Genomic DNA, 23,910 nt, shown 5'->3' with positions numbered 1-23,910 from the left:
TTTAAAAAGTTTAAAACCCATCAGTTTTCAGTATCTCATCACGTCCCCTGCAATGTCATACATTTTGGGATGTATTTGTGTATACAGGCTGTGTATTTAGTAAACCCCCATCCTCCCACTTTACTGAAATTCCCTTTTAACTAAAGTCTCCAGAACAAATCACTTCCTCAGTTGTTTATAATTTGTCCAAACTTCTTTGCAGTTCCTGTACTAACTTAAGAATTTATGGTGATTTTTGAGCACATGAACAATACTTTCATATTAATACACAGTTAGACTTTTTTTCCCCAAATTTTTCAAGGCAAGAAGCAACTTAGTATCTTACTTTTTGAGCTGCATGAACAATGTTGAGCAAGATATTCTTTTTTCTAGTATCAGAATTACATAAATATCTCAGAATTATTTAATCCCTTTTTTAATCAGCAAAATCAAAGTAAAATGGAAGACTAAAATAGTCACTGCCCACAGTCAATGTTTCTGATTTATAAAAAACTTAATAATTTTCCCTCACCTGAGCTTTAAGTGCATTTTACCCTGCAAAATAATCCATTACCTGTAACATGAATATATAGAGTGAGGATAATAAGAAAACATGCTGCATCTCTATTTTGTAATAACTTAAACCTGTTTGTAATATGGGAATGGACTCTGGACTCATATAGGTGCTCCAAGTCTCTTTTTTTTTTCAGTATTGCCTTGAAGTTGTTATAATGAATATAGAAATTAAATAAATGCTGTATAAAGGACAATTTTGGTACTAAAATGAACAGAATAAAGATTACAAGTCTTATTCCAAAGCTCTGAAATCAATGGGAATTTGGCCACTGGAATGGAATGTCCTCTAGGAAGGATAGTTTCAGTGATGGCAGAATAAGGTTGTTTTGTAGATTTCAAGTAACTAATTTTCAAAGTCAATATATTATAAATATAATCTAAATGTCTTCTGTGCATTATAAAAGTCCCTTTTATCAGGGTTCCTTGAAGCTAAACCAGTATCACTGAAGCAGAGGCAAACTCTGGAGGAGATTTAGCAAGGGAATTGAGCAGAAAATAAAAGGTGGTTCACTGAAACATTTAATTATTTTCCTGTTCTTTTATCTGAGCAACATCAACAATGGGTGAGTTCAAAATAGGTACTTTCTGTCTGCAGATCCCACCCCCCAAATACTGAAGTCAAACAGCACCTTTAGACTGCACAAGACCTTCAGATGTGGCCTTTGACCACTAGTTTCTGATCTCCCCTGAAACAAGAAACAAGGATACAAATCAGTTCCAGCAAGATATCATCCATTCTGCATTATTGTGATCTGAAGTGAGAGGGGAACTTGACTTAGCTCATGTATCATTAAAAAGTTTTATAATCTCCATGCTATGTTAACTTTCAACTGTGTTATTGAAGGTAAAGGCTCTACCTAAGAAACATCAAGAAATGACATTTTGCAGTCTAAAAACGTCTGAATTCATAGGGCAACCTTAAAAATCTAGGAAATCTACTACATAAATCACAAACCCAGGACATGGAGATCCTGTGAAATCCAAGTGTTGCAAATTTATTGCAAGGCTGATAAAGACTGTTCACAGATACCATTTCTGTGCTGCACATCCCCCTGATTTCAGTGAGACTATCTCCTGACAGCAAGCAGATTTCATAGGATTCTCTAATTAGTTCTCTAATTAGTGATTTATGCAGTTAATATAATTTATAACTTTATATAAGCATTATAAGTTCTAACACTTTTAATCTTCCGAAAAACATCACTTTTATCAGCTGTAGCAGAATTACTGAAGCAAAACAGATGTGCGTATATAAAGTTTTATAAAACAAGGTTTATATAAAAAAAAACCAGTTACCTCAGCAGTTTAAACCATGTCTGTTTAAACAGCCTCAGTTTTCTGATTCAAAAGTCCAAAATGCATGTTACCATTAATGTATGACACATAAAATCACTCAAGAGTAAGCAGAGATGTACCATTAATGCAAATGGCAGGATTACTTATTACCTGGGAACAGGTACATCCTTTCAGCAAGACTGCATTTCCAGGCATGCAAATTAGGCACCATGTTTAGCTGGTGTTTTGAAGTATCTATTCCTATGGCCTCTTTTTTAACTAGTCCAGCACTAAAATCCAAAGACATTCTCTGCTAGACAGAAGTTATAGAGGCAACATTTCCTTCTGGTGAGGAGCTGCAGGACAGTGTACAGGTAAAATCTCTCACTATTTGAAAGAAACCCATTAAGAAAATAATAATTTTTAATTTATATTTTAAATAATTTTGCATCATTCATCTGTAATTTTGCTGCATTTTGTACGTACCTTATTAGAATTTGTAAGACAAAGTTATGCATGCTTAAAAAGAAACCTGTCATGGCTGGTAAAATGTCCAAAGTAAATATTTTTCCTATATTAGCTACTTTAACAAAGTCAGTGACTTCTGCCTACAGATCCAGGTTAATTTTTATCAATAGACTCATGCTGACAGCAATGATTTGGTTACTGGTCTCAAAACAAGGGTACAGGATTTATTCACAGAAATTATCATTTAATTAAACTAATGAATGCATTTATTTCATCATGGAACATACCTTCTGAAGTTTCTCTGGTGATCAGGCTATTCTTTTTGAAAATGGTGAACATTTCAGCATGCAGAAGAGAAATTAATGTAAATTGCTAGGAGAATTCTAGAATAAAAGCATAATTCCTGTTTTGCTGATCTAAATTTTAATACTCATGCAAATCACCTGTACCTGAATGAGATGATTAGAAGGAGAAAACCACCAACAATCTCAGGGCAAACTTCTTTGTCTCAGACTATCTAATTAAAGATGCAGAACTGAGAAATGACAGCCTCAAATACCTGAAGCATATAGCCTCACCTTGAATATTGTCTGCAGTTTTGGTCACAACAATATAAGAAAGATCTTAAACTATTCTGGAGAATCCAAGAAGGGACACAAAGATGGTGAAGGTCCTTGAGGAGAAGTTGTGTGAGGAGTGGCTGGGGTCACTTGGCCTGTTCAGCCTGGAGAAGAGGAGACTGAGGGGAGGCCTCATCACAATCTATAGCTTCCTCATGAGGGGAAGAGGAGGGGCAGGCACTGATCCCTTCACTGTGGCAGCCATAGACAGGACCCAAGGGAATGGCCTGAAGTTTTGATGGTGTGGTTTAGGTTGGATAGCAGGAAAAGGTTCTTCACTCAGAGGGTTGTTGGGCACTGGAATGGGCTCCACACAGAAGTGGTCACAGCACCAACCTTACAGAGTTCAAGAAGTGTTTGAACAATGTTCAGGGCCATGGTGTGACTTGGGCTATCCTGTGAGTTGGACTCAATGGCCCTTATGGATGTCTTCCATCTCAGCATATTCTGTGATTCAGTGATTTATCTTCAGGAACTGGAAGGCAATACATTTTCCAAAACACAACCACAAGACTCAATACTCAAATAATTCCATAACCAAAAAACTAACTCAAACATTTCCTGTGGAATATATTCAGATCATTTATACTACTATAGACCACTCAAAATACTCGAGAGGTTGGGCACAAGCAGCATTAACTGGTTCAGAGCAATTTGATCTGCCTGTGACCACAGCATCACTGACATGCTCCTCACAGCCCCAGCCAAAGGCAGCAGGTAATCCACCTGCTCAGTCCTCAACATGATGAACAGGAGGAACCCACAGCTCAAGAATTAATGAAACCAAATGCAATATCTGTACAAAATGTTCTTACACATAAAACACGCAGATATGGGTGCCTGTTGAAATCAGTGACTCATCTGGATTTCTAATTTGCTGCAAAATATTCTTGGATAATATCACATACTGAGAAAATAAATGATAGATGAGACCACGTGTACTTCTCTGTAAATATGAATCAGGAAATCAGGACATAGTTGAGGAATTTTTTGGCCAGCAAATCCAAGTTGAAAGAGAAGGAAAGACAGAGGTCATGGTTCTTTCCTAGGTTAAAAAATAAGTAAGTAAATAAATAAATGGCTAGTATTAGGAAAAAGCAATGCTCTGGCTCTTGTACATGGATTGTGTTATCCTCACACATTCCCAAGAATATCAGACTCCATTCATGTTCTGCATTTTTCATGGAGAGGGATGGATGACTTCATAAAATCTTGGCCTTATTTCTTGAGTTCTTCAATTTTCATTGCACTACACTGCAAAAAGGTCACCACAAATGAAAAAAAGGACTCAAGTCACTCACCAGTCAAATTTGTCTTACTACTTGGCAGAATCCATATCCCCAAGCTGAATCCCTGCATGGAGCTATGGAAGAAACGGGTGCCTCCAGGTGGCACAGAGGAAGCCACTGTGCTGGGAAGGGTCCCTGTGAGACATCCAGTCCCTCTGCAAAAGGACTGAAGTCCCTGACCCATGTGTCCAGAATGTATTCCAGTACTGACAGAACCAAGAGGGCTCCACAGCAAATGTGGCCACTAGAAATGCTGTACTGGTGGAAACTTAACTGTTGGGGAAATTTATGTTCCTATAATTCTAAGCAGCAGCTGTTTGATAGTTTTCTGACTAAAAGAGGTACCTTACTGCTAAATTTACACTCATACATGTCCTTATGAATCCAGCTCCTGATGGCTAAATTTTCAGCCTTTTGGCCTTCAAATAATTTAGTATATCAGTGGAACTAGTGGAACAATCGTTCTGCAACTAGTGAATTATACATTATACATAAATTCAATTAAACTTAAGCTCCTTTATACCTAACAAGAAGTAGCTGAGTTCTTGAATAACTGACTGAAGTGAACACTTAAACTAACAGTTCGCCCAGTCAATGGGACCATGTGTATATTTTGTTTCACACAATCTACTTTGGGTTCCAAGAAAAGACAAACTGCATGCTAAGAAATCCCTCAATTAGGTTAGTGATAGAGAAAGCAGCGCCAGTGCATTGCTGTAAGCAGCAATGTGTGAATTTTCTATTCAACACAGAAACAGTGGGCTATTTATTCGACTTATGTGCATAATTAGTAGTAAAATTACAGGGTTTTTTCTTTTCTTTTAGCATACAGTAGTTATTCTTTATGGGTCTGGATTCTGAACAAAAATATTTCCTTTAGACTTTGAGTAATGCTTTCTTCAGGTGAGCTCTGGCAAATGCCGTTAAAAAATATAAATCTGGAAACCCAGGAAGCATAGAAAGCGGAAGGAAATTACTTCAGCTTGGCATGAGGTACAATATTACTTTCTTTAAATAAAATGTATCCTCTGTCCTTAGGAACCCCTTACAGGTTAATTTAACATTTCATTATACTCCGTCACTTAGCCTTGGCTTGCCAGAAACACATCAGGCAGCTGATATTACAGTATCTGGAGTTACAAAGGCCTTATGTTTACATACACTATTTTTGACTTCTTTCTGAATGTGTGGTTGATTGGCACCTTTCTGATTTATTCATAAATGATTTTTTAAATTTACTAAACAAAAATAGCACATAGGGGCATGTGCACTACTAACAAAACTGTAGGTAAATTTAGAGGGTATCATACACTTGTCACCAAAACTGCAATTTTACTGTCTGTATCACCAGGTTGGCTACTTTTTTTTTTTGCAGTCAGAAATTCTTATCTAAGCAAGCAGAAAAAACACAATTTTAGAAAAAAAGCTGCATGCAAACTGAAATGCTTGAAAGAGATGTATGATTAATACATGTGACATTCTTAAAAGTGCATTTTAATATACAATAGGAGCCATATAGGTAAAAAGTCTAAAATATATTAGCACTGTTAATGCCATTACTATAACTCTACTTAGAACATACAACTACATGTTGTAGATAATATTTCAGAGAAGATTCTGAATGGGTATAGATCCTTGTAAAATACTGATAAATCTCTTTCATAAATTATCTGATCAAAAAACAAAATGACATCCAGGAAAGTTCAAGAAATAAAAATAATAAGAATAAGTAATTGCTGAGTGCAAAGATAAAAGACTGCTTACATGGAGTGATCTTCAAGGTTTTCTCAACTTACTTTATGGGACCTGGATGTTTTAAACTACAGCCACATGGAAGCACACAGCAATAGTAAGAAGGAATAGCCTCACAGAACAGTGACTGTGACTTGGAACATACACTGAAATGGTTATTTTAGACAGCGTGTCCATGGGGAAAGACAGTCGAGTCTTCTCATGTTAGACATTAGACATCCAAGGAGGGCCTAACAGAACACAGAATATTCCAGGGATACATCTGTTAGCAGGTCTCAAGCCAAAGCTGTGCTCTTTTTGCATAAATAATGAAATATGCAGCAATAGAAGAATTACTCTAAAGTTTATTAACTAGGATACTTCTTGACTTTTTCAAGTGGATAACTGAGATGGATTTTCATGCTTTGGCACCTCAGAGTTCATGCACTGTGAAAGGCTATGGACAACTCATCTGAGACTAAGTAATCTTAAAAGCATCTCTTTTACAGACCTCTCCTTTACTGGCAATACATCAACACATCAATTTGATATTAAGTAAAATAGATCTACTACTCTTTAAGAAGATTCAGATGTTATATTTAAATTTGGATGGAAACAAATTAACTATTCCTATTTTTCTAATTAGGGTCATGGTCCCTGGTAATATTTCACATGTTTAAGTTTCCTAAGAAGAAAAAGTCACCTTTCTCTGAATTCCTCACTTGTCTATGCCAGTAACTAATCAGTCAAAAACACTCAGGTGTAAAGTTGATCTGACAAACTCTATTGAGAGTGCAATGGTGCAATTTCACTGAATCCTCAGTGGACGACAGAGTATCAGCTAAACCAAAGGTTTATCAAAACATGGTGATAAATCCCAGATGCAATCTAAGCTTTTCACTCTTTCCATTTTGTTAAGATCTCAAAAACCACTAATGGGATTTTTGTTGGCTGTTTTCTTTTTTCTCTCCATTCCACAAATTCAAAATAAATTGGTCTGGCTTCTGGTACCTGGCACACTGGCACACTTTCTCTTAATACCTGTAAGCCTGTCTGAAAAACAGAACAACATATTTGAGATGGGATGTTTATATGAGCAACATTTAGCCACTGCAGCGAATACAGCCCCACCTTTACAGAAACTCCTGAGCACTGTTCACCTGATGAAAGCATTAACTGTTTTTCTTGATTTACATGGAAGCAGACAGTTCATTAACGGAGCTGAAGCTGAAGAAGTAAATGTAATGCACATGCAGATGTTTTCCTAGCTACTTGATGTCAATGTTACTGCAGATTTCCTAAGTGGAAGAGTACAAAGACAGCAGTGATAAGGCTTTGCAGAATCTCCCAGCAGCTAAAGGAGAGCAACCTGTTGAAAATATTTGTATCAGGGCTACTTAGGTCAAAGAAGTTAAATTTTTGCAACCAAATCTAAGTGATTAATATATAGGATGGTACTAGGTACTGCACACTGGATTGCACTAAACAAGTACTTCACAGAAGCAATAATTCAATATGGCCAAGGGGTAAATGGAGAGTCTGGCACTCATATAATAATCCTTAAGACATCTACACTTTTAATTTTTTTTTTTAGGTTCCGAAGCTTCAAGTAAAATTACACCTATTTATATAATTAAGGAACCTCCTCTAGGATCAGTCTTTCAAACCTTAAACTTGGATAAGCTCAATTTCTCTGGCCACTGAAAAAAGAGTTCTTCTTACTCAGTTCTTTTTCAGACATTGTTCTTTCCTTAAGAAGGTTTAAAATAATAGTCTCATGAATATACAAAAAAGGTGTTCACAGTATGAAAAAAATATTTTGACCACAAAATTAAAATAGATATTTAATGAGCAATATGGATAATGTTTCATACTCATCAGTTTTTCAATGTCAAAGCTACTTTCTGCTGTCTTTCACTCAGAATCCTAATTAAAATTACACCTCAACATTGTTTCTCAGCTAGAAAGCTCAATAGTAGCTCCCTATTACAGTTGTTTTTCTTGGCTTGTTTTCAAATCCTCACCACAGTCATAACAGCTACAGATTAATCAACCTGCTTTTCCTCAGTTCATTAATTTAGCTGCTATGCTCATACAATCTGTCTGTGTGGAATCTGAGGGTGTTTTATTCCTATTGCAAAAGATCCTGTAATTCGACCCTTACTTCAGTTAAGAGTAGGAGTCTTCACAGGCTGTCTATAACAGAATGCGTCAATTATCACTTAACTTCTGCTTCTTACACTCTTGCAGTCTTTGTGACATTATTTTTTTCTTTCCTAATGAAAAATACGTCTCATCTGGACACTAAAAATACCCACTTTCTTTATTCTCCTCCTTAGCATCTATCTAAATGTCTTTCTGTCTGTCTCCTAGATCTGTATTATGTTTATCTTAAATTTTTAAATCAATTTTCCCCACCATTGTAATTTATTGATTTAGAAGAAAATAAAGTGAACAAGAAATTAAGTGAAAAAGGCAACATGAATGGTATTTGTGTATGCTTATGTATATTTAGTATTAATCATGCACTAAATATATGAACTAAAATCAATGGCTTTTCCTTCTGTCTGGAGCCTTATATGCTTGTTTTCTTATAAAGCTGGACAGTGAAAGAGAATTTGGCTTGCAAAATTCGTCACTTTGCAGAACAATTTCTGTCTATGAATATCCAGCATTAATAAAACAAAAATCAGAATGTGTAGATGGTTAAAGAAGGAGATAGCAATCTTGAGAAAAACACAGAACAGAGCATGTCTGTGATTCTGGTAGGCAATGTATACCCAAAGGCCTTGTTTTCCCACTGTAGAGACAAGCAATTTTTCAAAAGTCAATGTTGGTTATTCATTTCCAGTGACAGGAGAATACAGCGCCCATGTAAAAAACAATTTAGACCCCCAATTTCAATTCCCAAATTGACTATTCAGCTGTAGCCTTGTAACCACATTTCAAATTTTACATTCACTACATTTAGTCAGTGGTCTAATGGTCATAATAGGCTACTGTGCGGTCCTGTGTGAGAAGCCACATGCTCAAATGCTGACAAATGCTCATCCAGTCCTGGATGCTCAGTATAAGAATTTTACACTAACAAATTCCAAGGAAAAAAATTTCATTTTCCAGTGTTCATACATTGTAACTGTGCTATGTCTTTTAGGACACTGGAGACTCTTTCATTTCTGGATGACAGCTTATTCAGGGTCTAACCTATGCAGATATGTGCCTTGATTTTAGAAAAATAAGTTAATGCATATAGTAAGGTGATTAATCTTTCCATAAATTATTATTATAGTTATGAGTTATTCCAGGCAGTAGTAAGAAATACCCATATCTTCACCTTCACATTCCAGCTTGAATTTTTAAGCACATTTTTAATGACCTGTTTTAATGTGTCATGGAATCTTTTGTACCTGAGATCTGTAAGGTGAAGCCAAAAATATCTTTGAGGCTATAGTGATTATTATATTTTGATACTGTGTCTCACAATATTCTTCTGGATAAAATGTCCAGCCCACAACTGGATAACCACATCCTATGGTGGGTGAACAACTGCCTCATAGGGTGGGCACAAATGGTTGTAGTGAACAGGGTCTGATGATTGGTCACTAGTGGGGTTCCCAGGGTTCCTTCCTCATCTCTGTTCTTGTCAATGTCTTCGTAAATTACTTGGATGCAGAACATGAAGTTGTATTAGGTAAACTTGATGATGATACTAAACTGGGAGGAGCTGTTGACTCCCTCAAAGTCAGGGAGGCCCTGCAGAAAAATCTTGACAAATCAGAGGGCTGTGCAATCATCAACCACATGAACAGAAACAAGGGAAAGTACTGGATTCCACACCTGGGGTGGGGCAACCCTGGATGTATGGACAGAATGGGAATGAGAGGCTGGGAAGCAGTGCCACAGATAGGGACCTGGTGGTCCTGGTTGACGGCAAGTTGAACAGGAGTCAGCAGTGCCCTGGTAGCCAGGAGGGCCACCTGTGTCCTGAGGTGCATCAGGCACTCCATCACAGCCAGGCAAGGGAGGGCATTGTCCTGCTCTTCTCTGAGCTGGGGCAGCCTCACCTCGAGTGCTGGGGGCAGTTCTGAGAGCCACAGCATAACAAAGATATAAAGTGCTAGAGAGTATCCAATGGAGGGCAACAAAGATGGGGAAGGGTCTAGAGGGAAAGACATATGTGGAGCAGCTGAGGTCACTTGGTCTGTTCATCCCGGAGGAGATTGAGGGAAGACCTCATGGCTGTCTCCAGCTTCCTCATGAGGGGAAACAGAGGGGCAGACACCAATCTCTTCTCTGTGGTGACAGATGAACGGCAGGAAGCCATGTCAGGGGTGGGAGGCAGGTCTAATATGGATGGATCAGAGCTACTATATGTGGACAGCAGACATACTCTGCAGGTGTGTAGAGGGTTCCTAGGTTGCATGAACATTTGCTGAAGAATCTCTCTGGGCCATGTCCCATGGCATTGCAGAAGCCATCAATGAATGTCTTACATTGTTTGACAAGGCCAATACTTAGTCTTTGTGTATAGGTGCTGACCAAAGCAGCCTTCTATTTCTCAGCATAACAGATCTAAACACAGGGAACTCTGGCATTTCTCTAGCGTAGAGAAGATAATGTACCTCTTCAAGAAGAGATACAAGGACTTTCTCCAAGGTCATTCAGTCTAGAGTAAAAGAAAACAAAAAAAATTGCTACTATTCTATGAAAATGTGAAAAATATTAAATCTATTATTCTGAGTGTTAATGTTTTGCAAAGCCAGTTAAGTCTCTTCCACGTTGCTCCTCCATATCTTATTATATGTCTACCTAGATAGACAACTTCTTTCAAAACACTTAGGAAGCCCTAAAAATGCAGGTGAGGCTGCCAAAAGTGTGCTTTTGTAATGTTTATAGCCTTCAGTTTGCAGCTGGAGTCCTTTCTGGCAACTGAAACGGAAATTATCTCATTATCGCAATGTAAGTATGGATTACTAGTCTCAATATGTTTCTGATAGATGCTGAAATGCTCAGACAAACCAAAACTGAAATTCTTTGTCCATGCCTGGAAACATTTTTTTTTTTAACCTGGGAGTTTAGGAAATTTTATGGGTAGCTTTAGAACTATATAAGCAGTGACTAAGTGAAGACCTGGAAAACACTTTCTTGAATTTAATTCTTAATATCTTCTTAAACTCCATCCCCAGTGCCTAAACTTTTGTATTTACTAAAATATACTGTGATTAAAGACAACATTAAGAATGCAAGATAATCACAGTAAAGTATTGTAAGGGAAAAAAGTGGGAAGACTTGACCATTTTTAAAGCAGAATTTGGTCAAAATCAGTTGTCAGATAGCTACAGATTTAGGTCACTGGAATCTAAATCCTTTTTTGAAACTGAAGGGCCTATGCCTAATACTATCTTCTGTGTTTTGGTCTGTCATTTCAATGATTTACAGTGATACTCAATATATTATTGCAAATTAGTAGGACAATCAAATGAACACACACATCCCACTGCCTTCTTTTCTTAGCCTACAGTTTTCTACAGTGTCACTTGTTTTTGCTCAGAAGAGACCAAAGTATGCCTGGAATTGTAATTTGGAAAAAAATGTAGATTTGTGGTAGCAGTGGCATTGACTACCTGCCATGAAGCTTTTTAATGAGCTTCACCATCTCCATATCAAGTTCAGCAACGAATGCAATTTGATCCCAAAAGAGCTTTTTTCAGAAACCATGTAGCCTTTGAAGGACCACATATAATATATTAACTCTATTTTGATGGAAAACAAATCTGCTAGATACTTAACAGACTTTATCCTGAAGTAAAAGCTGGTACATGATGTTGTTCTTGGCAAAATAGCCTCAGCCTCCTCAGAAGCTGTGATTTTCTATTACCACCCTTTTTCAATAATAATGAACACAGGGTAATCAAAAATGTTACATGCAGGAGAACACAGTATATGCAGGGGTTTTGTTTTTCTTCTCATGCATGAGGACCCTGTTGCTACAAATCAAATCAACACCACTTAAATTTATGGAACTATCCCTATTTATAGGAATTCAGGTCTTGCATTCTGCTTTCTAGAACTAGAGGCAATTGTGACTGGTTATGGCACGCGCTGTATTCTATCTTTCTGAATAAGACGACATTTGCTCAGGTTTGCTCCTGTGACTTGCATTCTGCTTTCTAGAACTAGAGGCAATTGTGACTGGTTATGGCACGCGCTGTATTCTATCTTTTTGAATAAGACATTTGCTCAGGTTTGCTCCTGTGATGACTTATGCTTTTACCAAAGGATGAACCATCACTAACAATACTGAAACTAAGTAACATAAACTGAACATTTTTACATTCCAAAGACAGAGTAACAGAGAGTCAGGACTGAAAAGTAACAGGAAAAAAACCAGGCCATATAAGCAGAAGGGAGATCTAGATTTCCAGCATCAACATTTCAAAGTTTAGAGGCATTTATGTTGTTTTTGGTTTTGTTTTTTTTCACAGACAGAGGTTATTTGAAAAATGTGGCCATGCATCCAGTTAGATCATTATCTCCACCCACTTCCTTCTCCATAGAGCTTGGGATAGTCAGGTCCAGGCTCAGGGACATCTTTGACAGTAGAACCTGTTATCTTGGAAAGGTGTATTCTTACAGAATACATTAAATATACTTCATTAAGAAAGATTCAGATAGAAATTACTAATGACAGAAAAAATAATATTTTTTGGTTTTATTGCTTGGGGCATGGGAGAGAGCAATTAATGCAGTAGTTTCAACTGATCCTTTTTACAATTCATTTGCTTCTCTCTAGAATGTTTCTCAATAAAAGACCAGATTGTTATTGCATGGAATAAGCAGCTGGAGAAAGGTAACTTGCCATTCCCATTTTTCAATAAGGAGAGCTGTCTGTATGTAGGATCCCATGCCACTATAGCACTGTAATTATTTGGTGAGCTGCTGAGTTCAGGGAGAGGCTCGCTGTGAATGTCTCTGTGACAATCATTATGGTACAGGACTCTGACATTTCAAGCTGAGTTATAACTATGCACAGACCAACTATGACCAACTGTGCGTGTAGAGACAGGCAAAGCTGGAATGTCCACTGGACTTTGGAATATTGCAAATCCTTATTTCTTCTATAGCTGAATATCCAACCGCAAGTTTTGATCACTCAATATTATGGATTTTTTGGTGTAATTAGGTCTTGTTCTTCCACAAAGCAACTTGCATCCCTCATGCAGCAAGTGGACTGCAGGCAGACATAAACAGTATGAAGGCCTTCACATACTGTGGTCTCAGATTTTCTCCTCCTCTTCCCTATATTTCTATAATTACTATAAAAACTATAATTCCTGGTTTCTTTTCCCTCAGATACAGATGAATAAAAATAAAGCAAGTTTTATTGGACAGTGACCATTGCACCCTTGAACTTAATTTTCTTTTCTTCAAGTCAACCAAATGGAGAATTACACTGTAAGGGGAATCAGGTCAAAGAAGATAATTTCTCACCACAAATATTTTTAAAGCAAAACATAAATACTGAACTAGCAAAACATAAATACTGAAATAAAATTTGCCTTTCAGACACACATTTTTAAAGAGTCCATCAGTTGGACAAGGGGCAACAAATTTAAACACTGCAAGTTCCATCTGAATATGAGGAAAACTTTTCTTTAAGGGTGACAGAACAGTGGAATAGGCTTCCTGGAGAGGTTGTTGAGACTTTTTCTGGAGATATGCAACATCTATCTATGTGATCCTGTGCAAGCTACTTTGGGTGACTTTGCCTTAGCAGGAGGGTTGGACTGGATGTTCTCCAGAGGTACCTTCCATCCTCAAATATTCTGTAACTGTGTCATTCTGCGATTCTGAATTGTACACACACCCCTTTTCCTTCACTCAATGCATCTCTCATTCTTGGATCTTGTCACACCCAGCTTCCATTCTGAGTTTTTCTTTTTCTACTCTCATGTTGTCCCTGCTGGCTTCCATCCAAAACGTTCCTTTTCTCCTTTATTTTTTAGGTGTCTCAAGCTCTCTCTCTGCTCATGCAACCAAAACCTTTCACATATTTTTGTTGATTTACAGAGGCCACCTCAGGTCACTACCTCTTATGCCTATGCAAACATTTCTCTTTCTTGCACCCCCATTTTGAGTGTAGGTCTCTACATATTCCCCAAGGGCCACTGGTGTGTCTGGAGAGGTCCAAACTGACAGAAGAGATCCCAGAAAAGCACTTACTCTCAGGTTTAAGTCTCTAGCAAACACCTCACTGTATTTCTGAAGTTTAGTTTCTACATGGAATTTATAATAACAGGAAAGAGAAATATACAGGCTTTCAGTACTTGGAATGGCAATATGTCATGTGGCTAGGAAAGGTATGTCTGGGAGTATCATATAGCTGTTACTCAGCCTGGAGACAGAGGAGCTTTGTGTGGTGTGCTGAGGCTTCTTGAGCAAGCCAGACCAAAATACAAACACATGGCTGAGGCTGCTCTGGCTCAGACTGACACAGACAAGTTTCACACCCAAAAATAAGTAGCTATTTTTTTATTATGACAACAAAAATTTGTAAAGGTAAAAAATTGACCTATCTGACTCCATTTCCACAACAGGGCAACCTCTCTCTCCCTGCAACCCTCATTCAGGCAAGGACCAGAACAGTTTCATTTCAAAGCACATTAAAGAGGAGACTTATGCATCATGCTCCATTAAGTAGAGGACAGTTGCTCTCTCTGGAGACCTCACAAGGGAAAAGCTTACTTCTTTATTGTGAAAATCAGCCATTTTGAATTACTCAAGAAAATTCCATCTTTTATTAGCTTTCTAGTCATGAATAATTAGATTAAAAGTTGCAACCACTCAGATTTCCAGCAGTAGCATAGGAATTAAAATCTTTTGAAAAAGTAAAAAAAGTTTGTTTCTTAGAGGTTTTTTTTTTTTGATACATCAGATTGCAATGTTCTAAAATATATAAAAGGGAAGTGGAATTTTTCTCTTTGAAACTGTAAGTTTTGGAGGGCCCATTTAGAGTAGGATACTCCAGGGTTTGTTCATGCATTAAAAAAATAAGCACAATCTGTAAGGGTGGGGAAGAAGTGGTTGTTGATTACCTACATGTTTAATACAGAGCATTCAATATTGTCATTGAATGGGAACAGATCTCAATCATAAAGACTAACAGAGGACTTCCTGTAAGTTTCCTTAGTAGGAGTTAGACATTTTCAAAGCCAACTTGGCAAGAGTGTACTTATTTGGTGAAATTTACGGTCAGGAAAACAGCACTCTAGAGGAAGGAAACAGGCCTGTTTCTTCTTTCCATGCGGTACAGAAGAACCCCACAAGTCATCAGTGGCATAGGTCCCTTTGATGTAGGTTTAGGCATAAACAGTTGCACTTGGATATACAAGGAGCATATAAAACATATTTCTGGCAGCAGAAAACACAGTGTCTTACAGAAATTACACGTACATCAAAGAGTTTGAGAAAGAGATATTCGTGACAATGAGAATGGATCCCATACGATAACCAGTAACAGTCCCTTCATGCCGCATACGATAAAGCTAAAGCAAAAAAAGTGTGCCACACACAGTGAAATTGGATATTCCACAAAACAGTTACTCCTGATCCAAGTCAATGTATACTAGAAGCTTAATTTTGTTACTGGCATACTACTGACTACATTACATTGTAGGACTCTAGAGTGATTTCTCCAGTGTGTTGTAATGTAGGTTAACTACTTACAAATGGCAAAGCAACTGCAGAAGTAAAGCTCAGTGGGCTCAAAGTTTCTTAGGGAAATTTCACTGTCCTGGAAACAGCATTCAAGAATTCTCTGAATTCAGGCTCTACTCAAGGACAAACAATTACCAAACCATCTGGTCATCAACCAGAACAGTATATGCAATAACATTTACTGAGCACAACAGCAGCGGAGATCAGCAACCCCTACTTCCATTCCCTTAGGAAATTCATGTTTTCCAGATATTGTGTCTACACAGTTCTCATTTTATAAAAGGTATTTTCTTTCTTTTGCTTCTTCTTGGTGCATGGAGTTACCTTGCCACTCATTCTAGCCTTTCAGAGGCTGCTCAAACTCAGGATGTATTATGACTCTTGTTAGAATACCCAATTATTCCTCCCTTCACAAAAAGGAAATTAACACCTTCATTAAGTCTATTTTCTGAGAAAATCAAAATATACTGGAGCAGTTGCAAGTAGGTTCTATGGGGCACACAACTATGGTAAACAATAAAATGTAAACAAAAATATGTAAACAAAAAACCATCCACCAAGACCTGGTTGATTTGAAATGTTAGGAAGATCAGATTTTCTGTTTCTTGTCCAGAAATCCTCTGCTTTAGTCAAGTTTGCACCAATTACAGTCTTTCAAAATTCATCCTCTGTTGCATTGCTGCAGAGCCACTAAACTGGTTCAAATATAATAGTGACCTTGTGAGCATAGATGTGAAAAGAAATTAGCTTGCTATCATTCACTAATTTGATAGTGGTCAACCAGCAATATTACCTATAACTACTGTTTAATATATAAGATCAAAGTTCTGAACAAGAACCTGGGAAGTCAATGTCCTGATATTTTTTGCATAAGCATTTGGTATTCTCTTTCTGGAAATGGTATACAAGTTGTTTTGTCTAAGACATTTTGTCTAAGACTTTTGTTATTACTGTATCCTTATTTCCCTCTATTGGCATGCTGCTAATAAATTATCCTTTGTTCTATTTTTCTCTTGAATAACCCCAAGATATCTCTTAAATCACATAAACACACATTTCAAGAGGAATGTAATCCATTGCTAAACTGTAAATGCATCTAAATATTTTCAAGAAAAATAAATTTTTATGGAGAAAAAATGCCATAACACATGAAAGACCCCTGAAACATCTTTAGCCTTATTCTTTTGAGAAAACAGTTTGCAGCCATTTCAGTTTCTTGCAGACCCAAAGTTACAGCGAGTCTTCCATTTATGTAAAATAATAACAATTTCAGTATTGACTCCTGCTCAGCTCACACAACATCCAACTGTGCTGATGTAACATTTTTAAGGGCTGAAGCAAGTACTGCTGGATCACAGAGGGATGCAAACCCCAATGTTACTGCTTGTTCCTGTCTCATGTGTTTAGAATAGCAGCCCCCAATTGGAGCTTCTCAGAAAAACTCGAAAATTCTCACTGGAAGATGAAATTGAAGCATTTTAAGCCAAAGACCTCTACCTTCTGGCTCTACAACATAAAAGCTTTGCTTATTTTTTTACCATTTATTTTAAATTCTGTGTACATATGTATCCACAGACAAGTAAGCAACATTTGTTCTTAGTCTCAAGGCAACCCTAATTAAAAAAAGTAAAAAATAATAAGCACATGGGCTACAAAAACCTTTTTAATCTACTACACTGACAAATTTTAAATACTGTGCAAATTTTTAGAAATACTTCTTTAGGGAACCTGAAGCACAGATGGCAGAGCTGTCTGCAGAGACGTATTTTGTTTTCATAGTAAGATTCAAGCTTTCAGCTTTTTTCCTTTTTTTTTTTTGAAACCTTGCCAAAAATGAATTGGATGGCAAAAGCCAAACTTTCCTATTCAAAAGGCATCTGTTGAATGTTGAAACAAGGGACCTGAGAGCCAGAATGCAATTTATCATCCCAGAGTATTCTGAAACAGGTGGAAGACAACCTGAATAGCATCTGTCATCATTCCAGATCAACTCCCTAACTACTGCTTGCAAAAGGAAGCACTTAGGAAGACAAGGGCATTAACTAGCCATTTTGTATAACAAAAAATCTGTCTAGTTCTGTCTCTTTCAAAATTCTGTAGCATAAAATATAAAATAAAGGAAGTCATTAGGAAAAACAAAGAATGTATACAACAGTATACTTATGCATTTACATAATTCTCACTTTTCAATTTGAAAGAATCTTAAAAACCTCAAATATTTTAAATATATGCAGAAAGGCCTACTGATAAAACTTTTGGTCTGCACAAGTTCAAAGACTAATTTTATTGCTGCTTCCAGGAAAAACACTAACAAGTTCCAAAGAAAGGGACAACCTGTTTCAGATTTGCTAACACTCTTAATTAGTACCCAAGCATGAACACTGAATTCTTTTCAGCAGGACATGGTACACATTTTCCAAGGCCTGGATCAGAATTCCCACTTATAAATATCAAATTAATGAGACTAATTTTTTGTGACAATTACATAATTGCAACTCTGCTGTAACTACAATGCAAGCATAGCAAAATACTATCATTTTTGTTAATCCCTAGCTAGTTTCACTTATGGAAAAGAGCGACTACAGCTAATTTTTAAATCCTGTGGCTTTTAGCTCTGCTGTGAACTACTCAGCTACAGCCAAGATCTGGCATCATTACTACTGCATTTCCTGACACCTGTTCCCCACAGCTCCAGCTAGCACTACTCACCAATGAAGAAGCCTAACAAGCAAAAAACAAGAAGTTTTCTGTCATATTGGGCTTCGTGATCTCAACAGACAACAAAATCCCTGACTTGGGATTTTATTGGATTCTTTCGGATGGATGATAAACCAATAAAATTAAAATATGAATGTCTCTATAGTCTGTGGAGTATCTTAGAACCCCAATACTTTCATTAGATCTTTATCAGCTAGAAGTGAAACAAGGTCTGAGAGACTCCTCCATGACAGTTCTGCAAAATCTCAGCAACTTTGTGTGTTTCAACTCACTAAGTGACAATAAGTACTTACTGCATGCTCCCAAATAAAAACGTCATTATTTGACTTGTTGATGTGTTTTCTTTTCTTGTGAACAAAAAGCTGTCATTCTTTGTCTGTCTTTCCCAGCCAGCTTCAGTTTGGACATTTTAAAAACTAATGAGTTAATGGAATTTATTGGCCAACATCCAATAAATCTTAGTAAAATACAATTGCCCATTTTCCACAAATTCCAAAGAATTTTTCCAAAGAAACAAGTGATAAACAGAGTAGTAAATGTAGCTGAGTGATCTGCCTGAAGAATGCTTATGCTTGCAGCAACGACAGAATGTTTACTTGTGATGAGAAACATTACTGGAGATAATAATGAATGCAGTTTTTATCAGTTACTCTATAAGAGAAATAACTTTCCATTCTTTTTCACTTTTTATTTTATACTTCAATTATTCTCATGACTCCAAGTACCCTTTAAATAATATCACTTGCAAAGCCAGCCAAAAAGTGGCTCTTGGCTCTAAAGAACTCTGAAGAATTTATAAGCTGTTTTTTTCTCCTATCCTTGGAGCTACTCCCAGTAGAAGCCAAATCCATAAATCTGCAACTCAACACTAGGAATGACAAGTTAATCTTATCAGTGTTGTCAAGGTCTAATCCAATGACCTCAGGCATAGGACATCTGACAGACGGTGAACCACAATAGCTAATTCTATTTCAATTTCAATGAAAGCGCTTTTAGATTATTTTTTCTTAGCTGTTGTTACACTGAGATATAGTTCCAAAGACACAGTGAGAACTTTCAGTCCAGACTAAAATTCAAGTCCCTACAAAGCCCCTGGTAAGCATCATAGTTCAATCAAGTAGGTGGTAGGCAAGTCTTCAGAGATGCAGGGATTTGTTTCAGATAATCAGTATTCAAAAACTGAGATGCCAAAGTAATCTGCAAATGCACTCTCTAAATATCTCAGTTTCAGACACCTTTTTGGAAATTTCTTCTGCTGAGGCTAAGATTATCTAGGAGCCATATTTCATGTAATGTATCAGTCCCTCTGCTTCTGAACAGAAACAGGACAGAGCATAGCTCAATTAAGAGAGTAAAAGAAAAATCTACCAAATACTTGTAAACCTTGCTGAATGTTCAAGATGTTTCAATCCAATTGGCCAGTCTTGAGTAAAATGATTAATATAATTCTACCAAAAACCAAGAAGGTAAATAGGTTCTCAGTAGCATTATGAGGGTGGATGTTTGGTCTCCCGCACATGCACTCAGACATACTTCTCCATATTTCATTCCAAGTATGAGGAAAACCTCAGATCAATCACTGCAGAAGCAAAACCTTCTTTCCATGGTGCTGTCTGGAAGAGACTATAAAATGAGTTTTAGGTTTATGATGTGAAATTCTGGACCTGCTCAAATTAAAGGCCTATCTTCTGCTGACTCTAACAGAGCTCACTTCATCTATGAAGAACTGAGAAAGAGCTGAAGAACCTGAGGGGAGGAAGGAGCCAGGCTCCCAGCCTACCTAACAGGTGTCTACCACATGTCCTAACTGTGTCTGTGGTTCTTTGCTGCTTATTGAAATAAACATGGCAGTGCCCTTCTTACCTCTAATGAAAGTTAATTAATATCTTCCTTGGAAAATGCTAGCTCTGTCAAGAATCAAGGTCCTGATCCTGATGAGAAGATATGCCTGATCATACAGTAGGGGAAAATCCTTCCATAGAGGCTGCATTACATGAAAGAAAAAATGCAATTACTTGGTAATCATGTCTTGTTGCATGTACGTCAAGAATAGCTCTGGATGGCTGTGACTAAGAATACTGTTGAAGACAAGTACAGAGACTGCCTTGTTCTCATGTCTATTGCAAAGCGAATCTTCTTCTCCAATGCCTCCCTAGATCCCGTTAATGTTTCAGCAGACACAATCTAGTTTTGAGTTATTTCAGTGAAAAATGTAATTGAATTTGAAAGCAGAGTACTTTCTTATCTTTGAATAACAGAATCAGGGAATGGGTTGGGTTGAAAGTACTTTTACAGATCATCTAGCCAACTCCCCTGCCATGGGCATAGTCATGGATACAGTCTTTCCATTTTCCATTTTATTTGTTTTTTAAATATATTACTGTATATACTCTTGAAAGTAAACAACTGTAAATCCAATTGCAAATTCTAAGGGTGAGGGCATAAACTTAAGACACTAGTCACAATGGACAAATGAAATGTTCCAGCATAGTATGTCACTTGCCCAGAATATCTGCAGAATTATTTAGGAAAACAGAGAAAAGTTTCATTTATTTTCATGTCTTGATGCATGATTGTGTAACAATATCTGTTTTGTAGATGGTTATTTATAAAAGTTTAAACAGGTATAAGTAACTTAGATGTATTACAGAAGACATCTAACAGAAAGAGCAATAGACTTAAAATGTATCTGTTTATCCTATTCCAGTCACAGTGACTTAATAAGAAAATTTTAAAGTACATTGAAATGCCCCAGGGCTCTCAGTACATTGACCTTAGCATTGTAACTTGTCTAGAGTGCATTTGTATATCCAGGAGAGAAATCCCTGAAGACAGAAGACTATTTCTTCCCACCAGAGAACATCTGTGCCTATGCTAGATTTAAGAGAAGGAATTAGTTTTGGCATTTTCAGCATCAGCAAGCAATTGCTATCTAAATAATGGTTTCCTCTTACAACAGCTCCTCATATCTAACTATGTGAGGAAAAAACATAAAGGTAGCATTTGCATGTGTCAATCCTTGATGGAAACTTGAACAGGGACAGTTTAAAGCAATATGGCTATTTCAGTGCAAAATTGTATCTCATTTACAAGAAAAAAAAGTCAGGAGAAGAGCAATGATTTTTAAAATGAGGATGGAAATAGAAAGGTGTGATGGTGATGGATTAATTTCCTCTGAGCTGAGAGACAGGCTACATGCTCAGGAAAACAGGAGCAATAAGTTCAGCAGAAACAGTAGTATGTAGAACAGAACTGGAAAAAAAAAACGTTTCAAAAAAAGGCTTGCTGTATTCATCTGTCCTGCCAGAAAGTTCTTATATGGTCCAGAGATCAATGAGTGTTAAGAGCCCCTTTCTGGGCTAGGTTGTTGAGATCTTATGTTTAGCCAGTGCCAACCTAAACTTCTGAAGTTATTCTGCAACCTAACGACAAAAGCTATCATTGCACACATTTTTAGCATTTTGTTTCCATACAAAAGGAAAAAAAAAATCAGTTGTGAATAAACAACTCTTTATCAGGCATCTGCATTGATGAAAAAGCCATGATAAGGCCAGACTGAATCTTCCAAATTCAAGTGCATGAGCTGTTCTACCTACATATTATTCCTTCACAATATCATACTATGCGGGGTGTGACAGAAAGACTGCATATCTCTGTCCTATTGCAATACTAAGGAGTCACCAAAAATCTTTTTTGTTTAATACTAGGCAATAAGTTTAGTATCAGATTTGGAAAAATAATCTTATCCCTAAATTTAGCCCATCGCTTTCTCTGCTTTTCTGCAGCACTTCAGCTTATCCAGTTGAGCCATCTCTAGTTCTGAATGAGTAGATAAGCAGCTGTCACATTTCCTTCTGCCATTCACAAGAAACAGGTGCATCCAGAACCGAAGCAGAATCTAAGTGCCAGATTTTATCTTCCCTTTGGGTACATATTCATTGTAGTAAAAGTGCCACACACTGCTACTGACTGTGTTTATTACAGTAATGTCTTGACACATCAAGAGGAGCCCTACACTGGGCTAAGCCAAACTTCCCATTTGCTACATGTGAGTCAGAATTTTATCAACCCTGCTTTTATTGTGATCCTTGATGCTGAGCTATTAACAGGAGTTAACAAGTAATGGAAAACTATTATGACCATTAAAGTATGCAGAGGAATAGTGGCCAACTCATGCTTATGCATATGCCAGAAACCAGAATACACATTTTTTCCAGTTCACAAACACTTGAGAAAGGAATTTTGGCCCTGGCATTTTTGGGAAAAACCAAATGCCTGAAGGACACTTAGTTCCAGCAATGGTGAAGTTTTTTTCTTGGTTTCAGAAGGCAAACCAGGCAAAGATATTGAAAGATGCAATTTTAAAAGAAAAAAAAAATCAACACATTTTATTAATGTTTTGAAAAACACACATTTCAGGTTACTTATTTTCAGCCTAATATTGAAGCCATTTTTCTGAACTTGCCCAGGAAAACTTATTGAAGTCAATAGAAGTTTTGCTCAGTGAGGACTGCAGGATTTGTTTCTAAGAGCCATTAAAATAATGTGTTTATTACTGAAGCAGTAGCAAAATAAGCAGTCACTATGAATCATCCAAAATAACAGTTTCCTTTAAAGACTAGAAATTCAGGCAGATAATTCCATCAGATCTTTGTGTACTTGGATAGAGTGGTCTTTGGCCGACATTTGGATAACTTACAAGAAGCATATGGACATCTAGAAAAAGAAGAGGCAAAGAATGAACTTCTTGTTTGAGGTAAAGACCAGTGCTGTAACTCTAAGTGTGAGGGGATATTAAGGACAGTGGGAAGTTTCTGCCAGGATGCAGGCAGAGTGGATTTCTGGAAGAAAACATGTTTTCACCAAAAGAAAAGGGAAAAAATAAACAAGGTGGAAAAAGAAGCCAACACTTTCCACTGAAAGAAAGAAAAACTATTGAAGGGAAAGAAGAGGTAAAAGAAGAGCTGCTTTGCAGACTTGTCACTTCCTATTGCCCTTTTTGTTTGATGGACTCAAAATCATGGATTTACTTTTTACTTCTGTACTTAAAGGTTATCCTAATTTGATCTTCTTTATTCATGTGCTTGCTTTTAAATTCTGCTTGCTTTCATGTTTCCATTGCCTTTCCTCCCATTAAAAGAGCATGCATGGATATGGATCTCATATAGAACAGTTCTGAAAATATTTCTTTTACTTTACAGCCCTCTCAAGAGACTGCGGATAAAGGTGAGTGTTAGAAGAAAACCATATTCTAGCAAATAGCCTACTTTGTCTGATATTTGGTGTCTGATATCTGGCAGTTTAAAGATGCATTTGAGGAAAGCACTGAAACTCCAATTCTTTGACAACATATCCGGAGGAAAATGCATTTTCTAATATTTATTTATTTACCAAGGTTGTTCTTTCCTCTGATTCATTCCTTACACTGGCATGTGTTAACTTTTCCTCTTTATTTGCTGACTATCTGATTTATGGCTGGGGCTGCTAGACTTCATCACTGTACAGTACAGATAGTCTGGCAATAATTTGCTCTGTTT

The sequence above is a fragment of the Passer montanus genome, unplaced genomic scaffold (assembly GCF_014805655.1).
Source record: "Passer montanus isolate IOZ18808 unplaced genomic scaffold, ASM1480565v1 scaffold18, whole genome shotgun sequence".
Taxonomy (NCBI): domain Eukaryota; kingdom Metazoa; phylum Chordata; class Aves; order Passeriformes; family Passeridae; genus Passer; species Passer montanus.
Note: the sequence above shows the minus strand (reverse complement) of the source record.